Genomic DNA, 15586 nt, shown 5'->3' with positions numbered 1-15586 from the left:
AACATGTAAATAGGTTGACGATTATTTTCTTCTTGAATATTAGTACCTTGATTTTTTAAGTTGCTAATAGTTTTATTTGTTTAGCGATGAGAGAGTTTGGGAACTGGTTATTGACTAGGACCTGTTTCATATTTTTTAGTTCGCTGAAGAATATTTTTTGGTTTGAAATCACTTTCACCCGATGTACGAGACTTTTTATTATAGCGATTTTGTAACAAAACGGACATTCACTTTTGTAATTTAAAATGCAGGAATGTAATGCGGATGGTTTTTTTTTTTAAACGGAGGTGATGAATTCATCGCTACTGGAATCAATAAGAACATCCAAAAACGAGATTTTGTTATCAGCACTTAGTTCATAGGTAAAGTTAAGAACTGAATTATTTTGAAATGTGCTTTTTAAATCTATCTCTTTTATGCTATGAGCAAGAATTCATATCATCAACATACCAAATGTAAATGGAAGGTTTCTCTATTGAATTAAAAATTTTGTTTTCTAGATTGGCCAAGTGAAAGTTACTAGATTTTGGTCCCAATACGGAACCCATAGCTACGCCATCCACCTGTGTGTATATATTTCCCAGATAATCATAGAATGGAACCTTAGTTGTGCACATTATTAATAATTTCTTTAAGATTGTTGAATTTATTTTAAGTGGAGGAAGGATTGGATTGTTATATATATTGGCAATGATAATGTCAATTGTTCCATTTACTGGTCTCGTATATTAGTAAAGAAATTTTCGACATCTAGAGAGGCTGTGATTTTATTGTTGATTTTAGTGGCTTGGAGAATCTGCATGTTCTGTAGATTTTATGCTGTATCGGCAAGGTAAATACAGTGTGATGAGTTGATTTTTTTTAATTAAGTTATATATTGGGGTTGTCACCTGTGAGATTATGGGACGATGCAAACAAAAGGATATTCAAACTGATTTCCAAGAATGAAGATGTATTAAGACAGTAACAAGATTCAATACATGAAGTCACTAAGAAAATTGATAAAATCCGTAAATTGTTGGTATGCACATTCCGTAGACTTGGGTTAAGAATATTCAGATTTTATAGATCTATGGTTCTTTGACGGAATTGGTTGAAAATTCGGTAAAACTTGCAGAGAACGCTCTGTTTTACGGTTGTTTTTAAAATGGAAAAGAAATTTAAATTTAATTCCGTTTTAATCATTTTTTTCTTATAATTCTGCATGCACCCCAAAAAATCAAAAGTAATTGATAAAATGATAAAAATTAAGTTTAAAAAATGAATACCACAACCATCATTATGTGCACAAGTGCAAATATAAGAATTTTTATGCAATAGTATAATTTTGGAAACAAGATTAAAGTAGGAGATTTCTCACTGAACATGGAGTATTGTCTAAAATGGTCATATGTTCGAAGTCTCAAATTCCAAAAGCCGTTCTTAATGTGAGGAGGTTACGGGTTTCTATTCTGAATGCTGTTCTTAACATGGGGAGGTTGGGGATGTTTATTCATTATAAACATACCCGAAAACCTATAAAAGTGGGCATTTTCAATGTGAAGTTGAACTTATATAAAAAAAATATACCAAAAAGGTATACCAAATTGACCTTTTCCGTTTAAAAATTAAATTTTATTTTTGTTAAAATTTTCTTTTTTTATATATAAAAAGTATGATTGTTAAATGTTTCGATTACTTTTGAGCATATGCACAATGTTTTTAAAAAAGATTAAAAACAGAACATTTAAATTTCTGTTCCAATTTTAAAACCGTAAAAGAGTATTCTCTGTGAGTTTTACCTAAAATTCTATTAGAATAAAATGCAAATTTAGATATGATAGTTTGTAGAGCATTTGTTGCTTCTAGAAACTTTATGCAAATTATAGCTATTATATGAAAAAGTTTAAATACATTTGCTCTTTCATAATTAATAGCAAATAATATAGGTATTTGGAAGGCAGTTAATCCATGTTTGGCCTATTAACTGAATTGTGGATTGTGCATAAATTGCAGAACACAATCTTTAAAAAAGTTAAGCAAATAAATAGAAAATCATTGCCAAAAACATTCTATTAAAAAAACTTAATAAATTGTCTAACATTTCATCTTGTTTGCGTGAACTGCCAAATGCAAGTTGTAACGACAAAAATGTTAACTGTAAAATGCAGAAAATTGTCAGAAAAAGCACATAGTCTGTATTTAACCTATCAAACAAAAAGGTAAGTTTTTTTTATCTTTTTATTTTCTTTTGTTCTTTTTTTTTTTTTTTTCATAATGATACCATACACATTTTATATTAAATAAATTTCTATGCTTGTATTTTATGTAAATAAATAAGGAAAGAAACTATCACAATTTTTATTTTTATGAGAGATAAAAGTGGATTAGAATTAACATTTGTCAAATTATACCCTTCAGGTTCTTCTGGAAAAGCAAGAGTATTTGAATGACTAAAGAAATAAAGTGGAACCCAAAGGCAATTTTCAACTTTGACCTGCTTCATAAAGCTGCTGTGATAAGATCTAAAAAGTTGTGTTAGGAGAAAGGCAAGTTGATTCATCCTCTATTGCTTCAACCATCCCATGGCGAAAATATCATTCTTTCACAATCAGAAAATAGCGATGAAACTGATGAAAATTTGGAGCCAGAGCAAGATTCTAAGAATATTTACAGCTTGATAAAAAGTCCTCACTATCCAATTGAACTAATCAGGAATAATGTTTCATCAAATTTAAGTGCAAGTCTTGCAAATCTGCAGGTTGTGGGCCTTCTAAAACCACATATTGATTTAAAGAATATTTTCTGTGATAAATTCAAAACTAACAAGAAAAAAGAAAGAACAAAAAATAATTCCTATCAAGAGTATAATAAAAAAAATTAGTGTTGACGTGAAACAATAAAAACACTTCATTTTACAAGCAAATTGTGGATGAAAATGAAAACAAAAATCGAAAAGCTAAAGGAACAAGAACATCATTTGACATTCACGAAGGAGATGGAATGTGGTAGTAACGGAAAGTATTTCACACATAGTGATCTCTACTATCGGAGCAATTGGTGCCGTTCTAGCAGATGAAGTTATCAACGTTTTAGAACAATATAAGGATGTATAAATATGCTAACGGCATTTTTGATCAACACATGCACAAATACTGAATGTAAATCAGGACTGATTACATCTTTAGAAAATAGACTAAATATAAAAATACAATTATTTGTTCTCTATACCAGAATGGGCTTCCTTTTAGGACATTATTTAAATTCATTGATGGAAATGAACAACGTTAAACATCATTCACTGGTCCACTTGGAAAATTATGTGCTAGCAATTACCATCATTTGCACAAAGTTGACTTTTTACCAATAATTAGTTCTCTACATAGCAGTTACTTTACTCTAACAAAAAACAAAAGACTACTTTTATAGTATGCTGTTGGGATTTCAAGGAGTGAAGTGGATCCTAAGTGAATCCTAAATATGCAGTATGGAGGATCAGACCTTTAAATCAGGCTTGATAGCTTACTCTGGCCATCAGATGGATGTGTTCATGAACCCGAAAATTTATTCCTCAGAACTAATCAATAAAATGCACAATCTGATTAAATTTTTTTTTATTATTTATTTGCGAACTATTATTTTCATCTTTATAGTTGTTGTTTCTTTCACAACATTTCGGCCAACTATCCCTCTGGCTTTCATCAGGTGGTCACCCGCGACAGGATAGGAATGCTGACTCTCTTAATTGCATCCTCAGTAATTACTGCCTTCCATAGTTGTTGTTGTCTCACCCCATTTTGGCCAACTAATCCTCTGGCCGGACTTGAGTAGAACTGAAATCGTTATCTTCAGACAATGCTCACCTGGAACAGTAGAGGTTCAACATCTATCCACTGCGCCACAGGCCCCTGGTTAGATTTATTGTAGAAGTATATGCAATTAGTTGGTTTGAAATTAAAAACAAGAAGTTCCATAACCAATTACATATTTTTTATTAAACGATTCAGCAGATAAAAAAGAGCTTCCAGAAATTCAAGGAATTGCATTAAAAAATATTCAACTTAATATTTTTGCCCTTTTGTCAAAGAATATTGTTTTTAATGTTAAAATTGGATGAACTTTAAATAAAATTTTCGCTAGAAACTGTAAATAAAATTTTAGCCATTAAGTAAGTAAACATTTATTCATATAAAACTGATCAGATTGCATCCATCGATTCGTAAGTTCATTTTAAATTAATATTTTAATTTCATTATAAGAAAAATAATAGTTGTGTTCATCTGTTCAACTAAATAAATTGACTTTTTCAGGAGTAGGGAACCAGAAAAGTGTTTATGGAATTTGACATGAATGGTCACTCCCCTGACTTAACCCCATACAGATCAGAACTGGTTGCTTCCCATGAAGGTACTTCTCAGGAAATAGTTCAAGTTTGTTTTAGTGTATGAAATTGTACATTCGCTCCAAGAGGGCCCTAGCTATAAGAACCAGCCCTTATCAAAATTGCCATGTTTTGTATAAGAAAATGGAACAAGAGTAGGAGTCAAAAAGGCAGAAAATGAGTGTACATAAGTTTTTGAATGATCAAGACTTTTTCAAAAGATTTTACTTTCAACAAATAATGTGAGTGAACAAAACAAGAACTTTTAACCATTTTTTGCCGGAGACACAATTTAATGTGCGAGATAAGTATATGGAGAAAGCCTTTGTGAGAACTACTTTTATTGTAAATATCTTATGAAATTGAGCCTGTTTACTTTTAGCATCTAGCTTATTCCAAAATCAAGTTGTGACATAAGTTTAACATGTCTAAATTGATTATCACATCCAATAGGGGGAGAGAATATTTTTCATTATCATCAAAAATATACCAGACTTTCAACAGAAACTGTGAGTGAACAAAACAAGAACTTTTAACCATTTTTGATCCAAAGACAATTTATTATGTCTAAAAAAAAAAAAAAATATGAAAAAAGTAATGCGTTACCATGCCAGCCACACCCTTTTTTTTTTTTTTTTTTAAATTCAATTTTAGGGCACATGCGAAAAAATCCAAAAACCCTTAATATCTATGAGGCTTCATTTTTGAGAAAATCTGATGCCATTTTTGGATTCATTCAGTCGAAAACTTACCTGTGTGAATTTTTAGAGCCATACCATCTTCCAGTCAAAAAATATTCAAAGAAATGACATCACAAAATTGTCACCCGGCCATCACATTATGTGACTAACGCCAAAACAAAAACTGCTCTAAATCGGGAATCGCTTGGAATTATGTGCTCAAATTCTAAAGATGTCTTAGTCCCTATATTATCTATCTGCACTGCAAACTACAGCCAGATCTGGGGATATGGGTTTCAAAATCCCATATTCCTGAATGATTTCATACGGAATGACCCAAACATAGTTTTAGTTAATTACGTGTACGTGACTTGTGAAAATAGCGACGCAAAAAAGGACCCCACTTCCAAAAAGTGGTCCAGTTGACAGCCACAGAATTAATCTTTTTTCTAATTTTCACATATTATGCATCCAACGCATTGCTCTTTCACATAGTATCGGTTTCAACCCGGTTGGATGCAGACATTGACAGTTTTAGTGAGACATACAAACACACATACATAAATTCACACTAACAGACAGGGGAGATTTATATATTAGACTAGCGGGGGTACCCGGCGTGTTGCCCAGGTGTTTCAAGGTGCATGTGCTCTTAAATCAAAAAGAAACACACGTAGGATCAAACCTGAAGCCCTGAGGCGAAGTTGGAAAATAAAATGTGAAAAAAAACATGACATGTTAACCGCTCAGTCAGCAAAAAAGGGTAACTGAAAGACGTTTGAATTCATTTGAATAGGAAGAGAATTGACAGGTGCTCACACTTAATGACTGAAAGGCCAAATAGAAGTCACAGTTAATATTTTCTGCGGGACAGTTTTTAATGGGGCCAAAATCCGGTTTGTTTGTTTTTACCCAACTTTGGGGAAAACCAGCTCCCCCTGTTTATTAGGGAAGTGTCCAGATGAAAGCAATTGTCTAATATGACGGTGAAAAGCCGACATTGACCAAACGTTTACATCGCTTTCCAGAGACCACCCGCCCGTGGGCTAGGAAACCGCCAATTCGAATCCAGTTTCGCTTTTTTATGCTGAAAAGCGAAAGAAACATGGGACAATCTAAAAATCTGGAAAAAAAAAATAGCGCATGAAAGTTGGGCAAATTAAATACACACTCGACCCCCGTTCGTAACTCGTAGATATTATCAATTAGACAGCATATAAAAAGTTTTAAGGAGTGAGCTGACCAAGGGTACCTGGCGTTGCCCGAGTGTTTGGAGGTATATGTTGAAGGGGGGAGGGGTAAAGAATAAGCGAAGTAATAACACAGTTTAAACTTCTTAAAAAATCGGAAAAACCAAAACAAAAAAAAAACAGCAAACGAATGTAAAACTTCCTTAAAAAAATAGGAAAAAAAAAAAAAAAAAAAAAAAAAAAGGACGGTGTTGCCCGCGTGTTTGGAGGTGTATATGAAGGGGAGAGGGTAAAAAATAAGCAAATTAATAACCCTGTTTAAACTTTTTCAAAAAATTGAAAAAAAAAAAAAAAAAAAAACAGCGAACGGACGTAAAACTTTAAAACAATTGGATAAACAAAAACCAAAAAAAGGAAAAAAAACAAAAACAAAAAAAAAACACAGCAAAAAGCGGAATAAAAAGGGTATAAATAACCTTGTTTCAATATTAAATGTTTAAAAATTGAGAAAAAATATATATCAGATAACTGGGATTGAACCTGAAATCTTAAGGTAACGACGCTGTCACTTAAGCCATCGCGCTATAGACGCATGGGTGGAAGTAGGTTGGTTTTTATAGTATTTAAACGAATTCAAGTACATCTTTTGCGTGTGTCGACGCATGCATAGAAGCCATCTTGTCATAAAGATACAATTTTTTTTTTTCGACCTCTCCTGGTAAAAACAGGTCTGGTTGAGGGTGAAGGAATTAATGTTTTGGACCAATTTTTCAATATTTGTCGGGTGAAGGTTTGAGCTTGAAAATGATACCTATCTGGTGAAAATCCATGGCCTGTGTCGAAAGTTTTTGGCGGACATACAAACACACCCATTTTACCTTTATATATATATAGAAGACTAGCATGGATACCTGAAGTACAGTTTGGACACAGTTGCTATACTTTTTTTCTTTTTTTTAACAAGGCACAGTGAGTGACACTTTGATGTTGTGGGCTACTATCTGGGACATGAGTTTCAGAGATACTATGTAGGGAGTTGAGCAGCAAGATGTTTGTTCAAATTATACTTCAGTACAGTTGGGGAAGCAGGAGACTGGAAATGAATTCCAAAGTCTAGCAGTTATGGGGAAGAAACTATTAGAGTAGAAGGCTTTCTTACATTTAGGGGTCTCTACTGCGTAGGGGTGGGACTTTGCTGCTTGTCAGATTTGTCCCAGGTTATTTACATTGAGGGGGTACAAAGGCTAGTAGTTCATTGGAGCATCCACCATTAAAATACTTGTAAAACAGGCAGAGGGATGCAACATTTCGTCGATGGGACAAAGGCTGAAACTTAGATGACTGCTCAGGACCTATCAGGTAGACAACTCTCTTTTGAACCCTTCTGCTCTACTAAGGATACTGAGCAATTTCATCGATACCCCCCCACAACAATTTCAAAAAATAAAAGAACGGAATCGCCCCCCAAAAAAAAGAAGTATATGACAACTTTCCCCACCAGATATTTTTTGAACAAAAGAGATATGATGAACAAAAATAGCTACATTACGTACTTAGTAATTGTTTGGTGTTTTTACAGAAATGTAGAAAACTACGTTGTAGTAAACAATGTGTTGTATTTTATGGGTTTTTTTCAAACATAAAACAATTTTTATTGATAACAGAAAAATTTCAGTCTTTTACAGTTATAAATCAAACTAAAATCCAGTGTTTCAGAAATTTCAGGGGGAGTATAATTTTTTTAATGTTTAGCATATCAGTTATTATATAGTTTATTATTTGTACTCTCCATATGATTGTGCAACTTTCTCTGTTGTGACATTTTACAAAGTTGAAAATCAGCCTACTCATATATATACATATTTGTGTTATAGAATACCAGAAAAACATTGATACCATCGGTTTCAAATTCAACATCAAAGGGTTGGTCTCCTTTTATGTTGGATTTGAAATCAACGGTACCAATCCTTTTCTGATCTTCTGTAATACAAATATATATAAACAAATATCATGGTATTAATTTGATTTTTTCTTTATAATTGAGCACTTTGCTGGAGTTACATAAGTGTATACATATATATATATATATATATATATCGGTTTCTTGAATGTCTATGTGGGTGAGATTCGGGTGCTCAGACATCCTTTATGTGTTCTTTTGAGGTTTCCAGGTTCTTTACCAATATACCATTAGATGAGACTATACATATTTACATTAACACACATCATAGCAATTGCTTAACATCTACGTGTTTTTCTAAGGAGATATTTATAGAACTCCTATTGATGTGTACCAAATCAGTGGAGTTTAGCTTCGCTGATATTATGTACAGCATGGTCGATAAGATTTCAATGGGGAGCCCATTGAACTTTAACTGATATCTTTGTCAGTTATTAAGAATTCATTCTTTTTAGTTCTGGAATTACATCCACTATTTATGTTAGATATTAGATATGTTTACGATACTTTTTAGTATATTTTCATCGCAAAGTGAAGCGTCAGCATTCTTTAATAGGTTGAATTCCCTTCATGGAGCTCTGCAGTTCATTATGGAAAGATAACTCTTCCCTTCTTAGATGTTCTTGTTGAATATTCAAGACATGGCTTTCTTACTGCCATTTATAGGAAGCCAACTTTTACTGGTCTATATGTAAACTGGTCTTCTTTTGTGCCAATATATAACTAGCCCGGCATTGCCCGGGGTGTTTGGAGGTGTGTGTGGATTGGTTGTTTGGTTGTTTTTGTTTTACGGCATATCAACCCTTTTCGGGTTATTTAATGCCGAATCCAAAGATTTTGAAGAAAATATTTTTAATAGAATATATTTGTTGTTTTCAAGTCGGTTTCTATTTAACCCATAGTTGGGACCCTTACAGGTACTACCACTCTGGGTCAGAGTGGACCTGGGAGCAATGGTAATTAAAGGGTGGCTTCACATTCCCCAAAGCCCACAAGCTGGGGCCTCACCACTGGATATAGTTTAAGGTCATATCCAGGACCCCCATTGAGGGACTTTTACCCTCTGCAGGGGGGCAGTCGGCATATTCTAATGCCCCACCGACAGGGCCGGAGGTGTGTGTTGAGCAAAAAAAAAAAAAAAGTGGTAACAGGCAGGTAGACTTTAACCCGTACGGCGAAGGAGAGAAAATATGGGGGGGGGAGGTGACGTCTTTGTCCATCACCAAACCAGAAGTGGCAAAGGTTTAAATTAAGGCTAGTCAATCGAAAAGAGGGGGATGACTTTCAAAAATATCGGCTAAAAAAGCGACCCCTCTCTGTAGAAAAGTGCCCAGTTGAGAGTGAAGGAATTAATATTTCTGGCCAATTTTTCGATATTTGTCGTCCGAAGGGTCAAAGTGATACTGATCTCATGAAAATCTGTTGCCCCTGTCGAAAGTTTTAGGCAGATATACATATATATACACACACACACATACATACATACATACATTTAAACAGACAGGTGGGATTTATATTATAGATTACTTAAATAACCTCAAATGTATTGAAATAAAAAGACCAGTATTATTACAAAAGGTGCTCAGAACATGTGAATAGCTTTCATAAGTAAAATTAAATCCTTACACATATTGATCTATGGTTCGACAATATTAACTGCCTTGTACTGACAACTGTGCAGTATAGTTAACAAGAAAAAAGGGGTAAAAAATAATAAGTAGAAACTTATGAAATGCAAGAAAATTTACTCTTTTTATACTTTGCCCATGTGTTCACTGATGCTAAGATATTGTCACTTTTACTTAGTCAACCACGTGTTCCTTTTAAGATGGATGACAATTTTGCTCAGACTTTTTTTTTTTTTACATACGAGTGTTATTCCATCAGGTCTGATACTATAGAGGACATCCGTTTTAAACATGGAACGCAGAGGTAGATCTGATATAAATGTATGGAAGCTATCCCAGTCAGCTATAGAGTATCGATATACTGTACGATGGAGAAGTACGACTGAAGACTTATTACATTTCATTTTTATCTTAACTGATACAACAGAGTGGTCGGAAGATTCAAGAGTAGAAAGAACGGAAACTGAACAGAGTTCAGAGCAAGTTGTGAGAAAAAGGTCTAGGAGACTCACGTACTGGCCGTCAGTGTCAGGCACACAGGTGGGTTCATGAACAATCGGAGTGAGGTCATAAGCAATGGAGAAATCGTGACAGAACCTCCCCTCATCATCGGTCTTCTTTGAGTGGATTAACCATTCCACATTCAGGTTTAAAAGATAGTAAGAAAAAATTTTTAAGTGGATTAGTGGAGCTGTAAGCTTAAGTCCAAGTGTGGTTGCCAGTTGGATTAGGGTAAGTTTTTTTTTATTATCTAAAGCCTGAAATTCCCAATCAAGTCTGGGCAAAATTGTCACTATCTTGAAAAGCACATTTGCTTGGCTAAGTAAAAGTGATGCTAACAAATGCATTGATAATCTTACAATCAGTAAACACACTTGGAAATTATAGAAATTTTTTTTTTTTACTCGTGTTCACTCCTTACGAAGCATATTGCCACTTAAACATAAGGGACTACTATTTGGGGCCATGTCTAAGAAAGATTAACAAGATATTTGTTTATGTTACATTTAAACTTCTGCATATCAGCACAGCCAGGGAAGCAGGCAGCGGGAAGGGAATTCCAAAGTTTAGCTGTTCGAGGGAAAAAAACTATTAAAATAGAAAGCTTTCTGGCATTTAGGTACAACAACAGTAAAGGGGTGAGATCTTATTGTTAAGCAGATTTGTTGAGCGGGTACAAGTGAAACCAGTTCATCAGAAAAGTAAATTTTATTGTGTTTGGTGATAGTTTTTTTATTATTTGTTTTCTTTTTCACCTTTTTTTCCTTGTAAATTGCTAATCCGATAATCGCCAAGCTGTTGTTTTTATTGGTGCTACAATAATACTAAACAAGCGATTTAGTTCACAGGTTTGGACAAACATAAAATATATATCGTTTCCGGATGGATTTTTTTTATTATAATTGGCTGGTCACTTTTAATGCATCCAAAGCCAAGCGTCTATCTTTACATCATCAACGCTCTGATCCCCATCTGGCATCAATTGAAATGGATGGCTCTCGTCTTGGGGAGGCTCCATGTTTTGACAAGCTTCTGGGTTTCACCTTTACTCTTGATCTGGAATGGGACACTTACATCAAATCTGTTGCCAAGGACGCTGGGAAAATGGTGGGATCCTTCTACCGCTCCAGAAGATATCTCACTACTGATGCAATTCTCTATCTGTATTAAAGCCAAGTACGACCAAGGATGGAGTACTGCTGCCACATCTGGCCAGGAGCTGCTAAAAACAGGCTATCCTGCCTTGACAGAGTACAAAATAGACTTCATGGTTTGGTGGGGGATGCCCTTTTCTCTTCCCTGCAGCCTCTCTCCAACAGAAGAGACGTTGCGAGCCTGTCATTGTTTTATTGTTATTTCCATGGCAAGTGCTCATCTGAGCTCCAATCTCTCATCTCCCCCCTCGCCAATCTTTCACGAGAAACACCTGTCTGGCTGAAACTACTGCCAATAATTTTCCCCACTCTTTATCTGTGCCTAAATCCAAATGTAGATTCCATGAGCAGAGCTTCTTTCTCAGAAGTGCACGATTATGGAACTCTCTTCCGTTTGCCTGTTTCCCACCTGACTACAACTTGGATGTCTTCAAATCCAACATAAACAAATTCCTGACAAACCGCCCCCTTAAGTAACACACTATCAAATCTCCAATACTAATAATTACTACAATACTATCTCATTGATTACTGTACACGCAATAACCCTTATCCCTGAGTAATCTCTGGACCTTGATAAGTGGTGACCCCCATGTAAAAAAAAAAAAAAAAAAAAAAAAAAAAATTAATAAAATCATAATCCAATCAAAATTTTACTGCAAGGAAACAACTACAACAATTCCTGGTTAATATTTTCCAGAGGTAATTAGTGAAGTTTTAACAAAGTTAATACAAGAATGCTCAATACTGAAGAAGGGCAAGGTATTTTTTTTTTTTTACAAGGTGGTCACCACTTATCAAGGCCCGGTAGCCACTCGGGGATGAGGTATACTTTTTATTTGTTTTACATAAGCATTTATATATCGCTACAAATTGGCAAAATTGCTTATACAAAAGTTCAGTCAGTGAACTTTTGTATAAGCAATTTCGCCTGAAGAGGTCTCTAGTTACTTGTAACTGGCTGAATGTGTAGCAACATAATAATGCTTATGCAAAGCAAACAAAAAGTATACATATATATTTTGTTTTATTTTACTTCAGTCGAAGTTCTCAGAAATCAAGGGGCCCACAACCTGGGACTAACACTTGAACTCTATATGAGATACATAGATATTCGAATGTTCCATTAAAGTTTTTTATCTCTCAAACATTGAGTTAGTAAAGAAATTGAAAACATCATTTTCCTCTCCCCAATTAACCATTTTCATACGTTGTAGTATATATTTAATTTTGTTCTCTTGGTCTTACTGGATTCCAGGACAAGAATTTATCTAGTCTGGTGGAGTATCCAGCTTGATGCTATTACTTGAGGCAATATCACTTGGAGAAGGTGCACCACTGAACCATACCTCAGAAAAGCTGTGGAGTAGCCGTAGTGAGGAGATCTTATTTGGGCTGCGAATACTATGTGATTTTGAATATTTGGTCGGGGTTTACTTCTATTGAAAAAAAGTATCCTCATGCCAGATTGTTCTGACAAACCCCTTTACAGAGAGACCTTAGACACTCGAGGACAGTGTCTAGTAGGCATTCAAGTTGTGTGTGTGTGTGTGTGTGTGTGTGTGTGTGTGTGTGTAATTTAATGTTATAGAAGTAACAAGTGCTCAATTAATGTAATAATATATATATTACATTAAATAGACACCATACATTAGCTGGGCATTTGTTACTAGAGACAACAAAACAGAAAAGTGGTATAAAAAAAAAATAATAATACAATAACTTTACGCTTTAAAATAAGTAATTAAAAAAAAAACACTAAAAAAACTAACCAGCTAAGTAAAAGAATAACTCATATTGCTTTTGATAACATTATATATATATATATATATATATATATATAAAAAACATATATTCGATTTTTTTGACAACTTTTTTTTTTTTTTTTTTTTTCTTTTACTCCTTTTCATCATATACAAGGAATATTATTGTCAGTTGGAACGTAAGAGGGTACAATTAGGGATCGTGCCTAACAGAGGATAGTAGGAATTGAGCAGCGAGATGTCTGTTCACATTACATTTAAACTTCTGCAGGTTAGTACAGTCAGGGAAAATCAAGAAACGGGGAAGGAATTTAAAAGTTTAACAGTCCAAGGGAAGAAACTATTAGAATAGTTTTATTCTCTATAGTAATAATTTAAAAAAAAAAAAAAAAGTAATAATTAGCTTTATCTTCTATCAATTAATATCTTCAATTTTACGAAAACCCAGTAAACCAGTATAGTTAAAGATGTGAACTGTAAACGGTTCTTCAGCCGATGTTTTGAGGGTTGAGTTTCCAGTTTTTCGGTGGAAAATGAAACCAATGTGTAAAATTCATTAAACACACACTATATATATATATATATATATATATATATATATATATATATATATATATATATACACACACACACACACACACACACACATTTTATGTGTTTTACATAAGAATTAATATGTCACTACACATTCGTGAGCATGCTTTGGTCAGTCAGTTACAACTAACCAGAGACTTCTTCAGGCGATATTGCTTATACAAAAGTTTAATCCGTAATGTTATGTAAATCAAATAAAAAGTACATCTGTCTCTACTTCGGCATTGAGCACTCTTGCATTAACCTCGTTAAAATTTCATTGGTTGCTTTACCTCTGGAAAATATTAACCTGGAATTTACATACACGCACACAGTTCTAGGTTAAATATATTCAAAGATAAAAATCAACGAATTTAACGAAATTTATACGAGTGTTTAGTAATAAATAGAGCGAGAGATTTTATATATATATATATATATATATATATATATATATATATATATATATATATATGTATACAAACATTTTTATATTTTGCTATCAAAACTAGTGTTCCGAAAGTATATGATGCGTACATGTGCTGCTGGCTGCGTTGCATTAACATTTCAGTTATGCACATAAGGTGATATAATATATTGTGTATAGACTTTCACGATTTACTTCAGCAGTGCTCAACAATACATAAGTAAAGCTAAGCTTAGTAGTAAAATATGAAAATATATTTATTGATGGCAATTAAGCTGCATAGAGGTGTTCGCGTTTTATACCCGCAGTCGGCGCAGTCAGTACTCAGTAGTACCACTCAACACTGTCTGACGATTCTTGCGGGGATGATACGAGGACGCCTCTGTGCAGCTTAGTTCCCAGAAATACCTTTCATTATATATATATATATATATATATATATATATATAAAAGAATGCTGCCTACATACACACACTTCAATTATATAAAGTTTTTTTTTTTTTCATATTAAAAAAATAAAGCGATTAATCCAAATTTAACTTTAAATAATCAAAAATAAATAACTATATACACACACACATATTAAAAACGATGTTTTTTATCTAACAAAATAATGCAAGATTACTTTAAGTTTCATAAACAAATATTGATAAGTATTACTTTTTTGCTTCCTATTGCGTATTTTTAGAGTACTAATAATATACTATAAATAAATATTCATAATTATATTTCAAAATTTAAAAAAAAAAGTTTATAAATACTTCATAGAGGATCCAATTTCCCTTTGATCTGAAGAAAGTAAGACGTAAGTTAGACATCTTGGAAGTTGAAGAGCTCTCAGCTGTCACGAAATATCCTGGATGACGAAGTTATATAAATAAAATTACATGATATTTGTAATTATCAAATATCATCCTTTTTATTACATTAAAACATAAATATTATTTAATATAAAATTTTTAAATAATATATTACAAAAAAAAAAGAAACTAAAAAATATAAGTTAAAGACTATCTAGCAGTAGCTTTAAAAATTACATATATCTACATATATATATATATATATATATATATACACACACCCACCCACACATGCATATACACACGCACACATATATACATATATATATATATATATATATGTATACATATATATATGTATATATATCTAGATCAAAATAAAGTTTCCCTGAATTATAATTACTGTTTTAATTATATTATCAATCAATTTTATTATGAATTGTTTAAAAATAATTATTTTAGTTTTAATAGAAGATTATTTTCTTTTAATAAAAAAGTACGGAAATAAAGATACGAAAATAAGCTTGCTTTTACTAACTCTGCTTTATAA

The 15586-nt window shown here is 33.0% G+C and overlaps 1 protein-coding gene across 3 annotated transcripts in view; it reads right to left on the bottom strand.

The window, feature by feature from the left end:
- Positions 1–15093, bottom strand: part of LOC145268365 (protein Smaug homolog 1-like) — a 100474-nt gene extending 85381 nt beyond the window's left edge. For all 3 annotated transcript variants that reach the window (XM_080123911.1, XM_080123910.1, XM_080123909.1), the window contains exon 1: positions 14998–15093. The gene's annotated coding sequence lies outside the window, so the exon portion shown is untranslated. The remainder of the gene's footprint in view (positions 1–14997) is intronic.
- Positions 15094–15586: the final 493 nt, after the last annotated feature.

This window comes from Euprymna scolopes, chromosome 43, assembly GCF_053919585.1.
Source record: "Euprymna scolopes isolate OS-2025 chromosome 43, ASM5391958v1, whole genome shotgun sequence".
NCBI classification, from domain to species: domain Eukaryota; kingdom Metazoa; phylum Mollusca; class Cephalopoda; order Sepiida; family Sepiolidae; genus Euprymna; species Euprymna scolopes.
The sequence above is the reverse complement of the archived record's forward strand: the minus strand, read 5'-3'. Positions and strand labels throughout refer to the sequence as shown.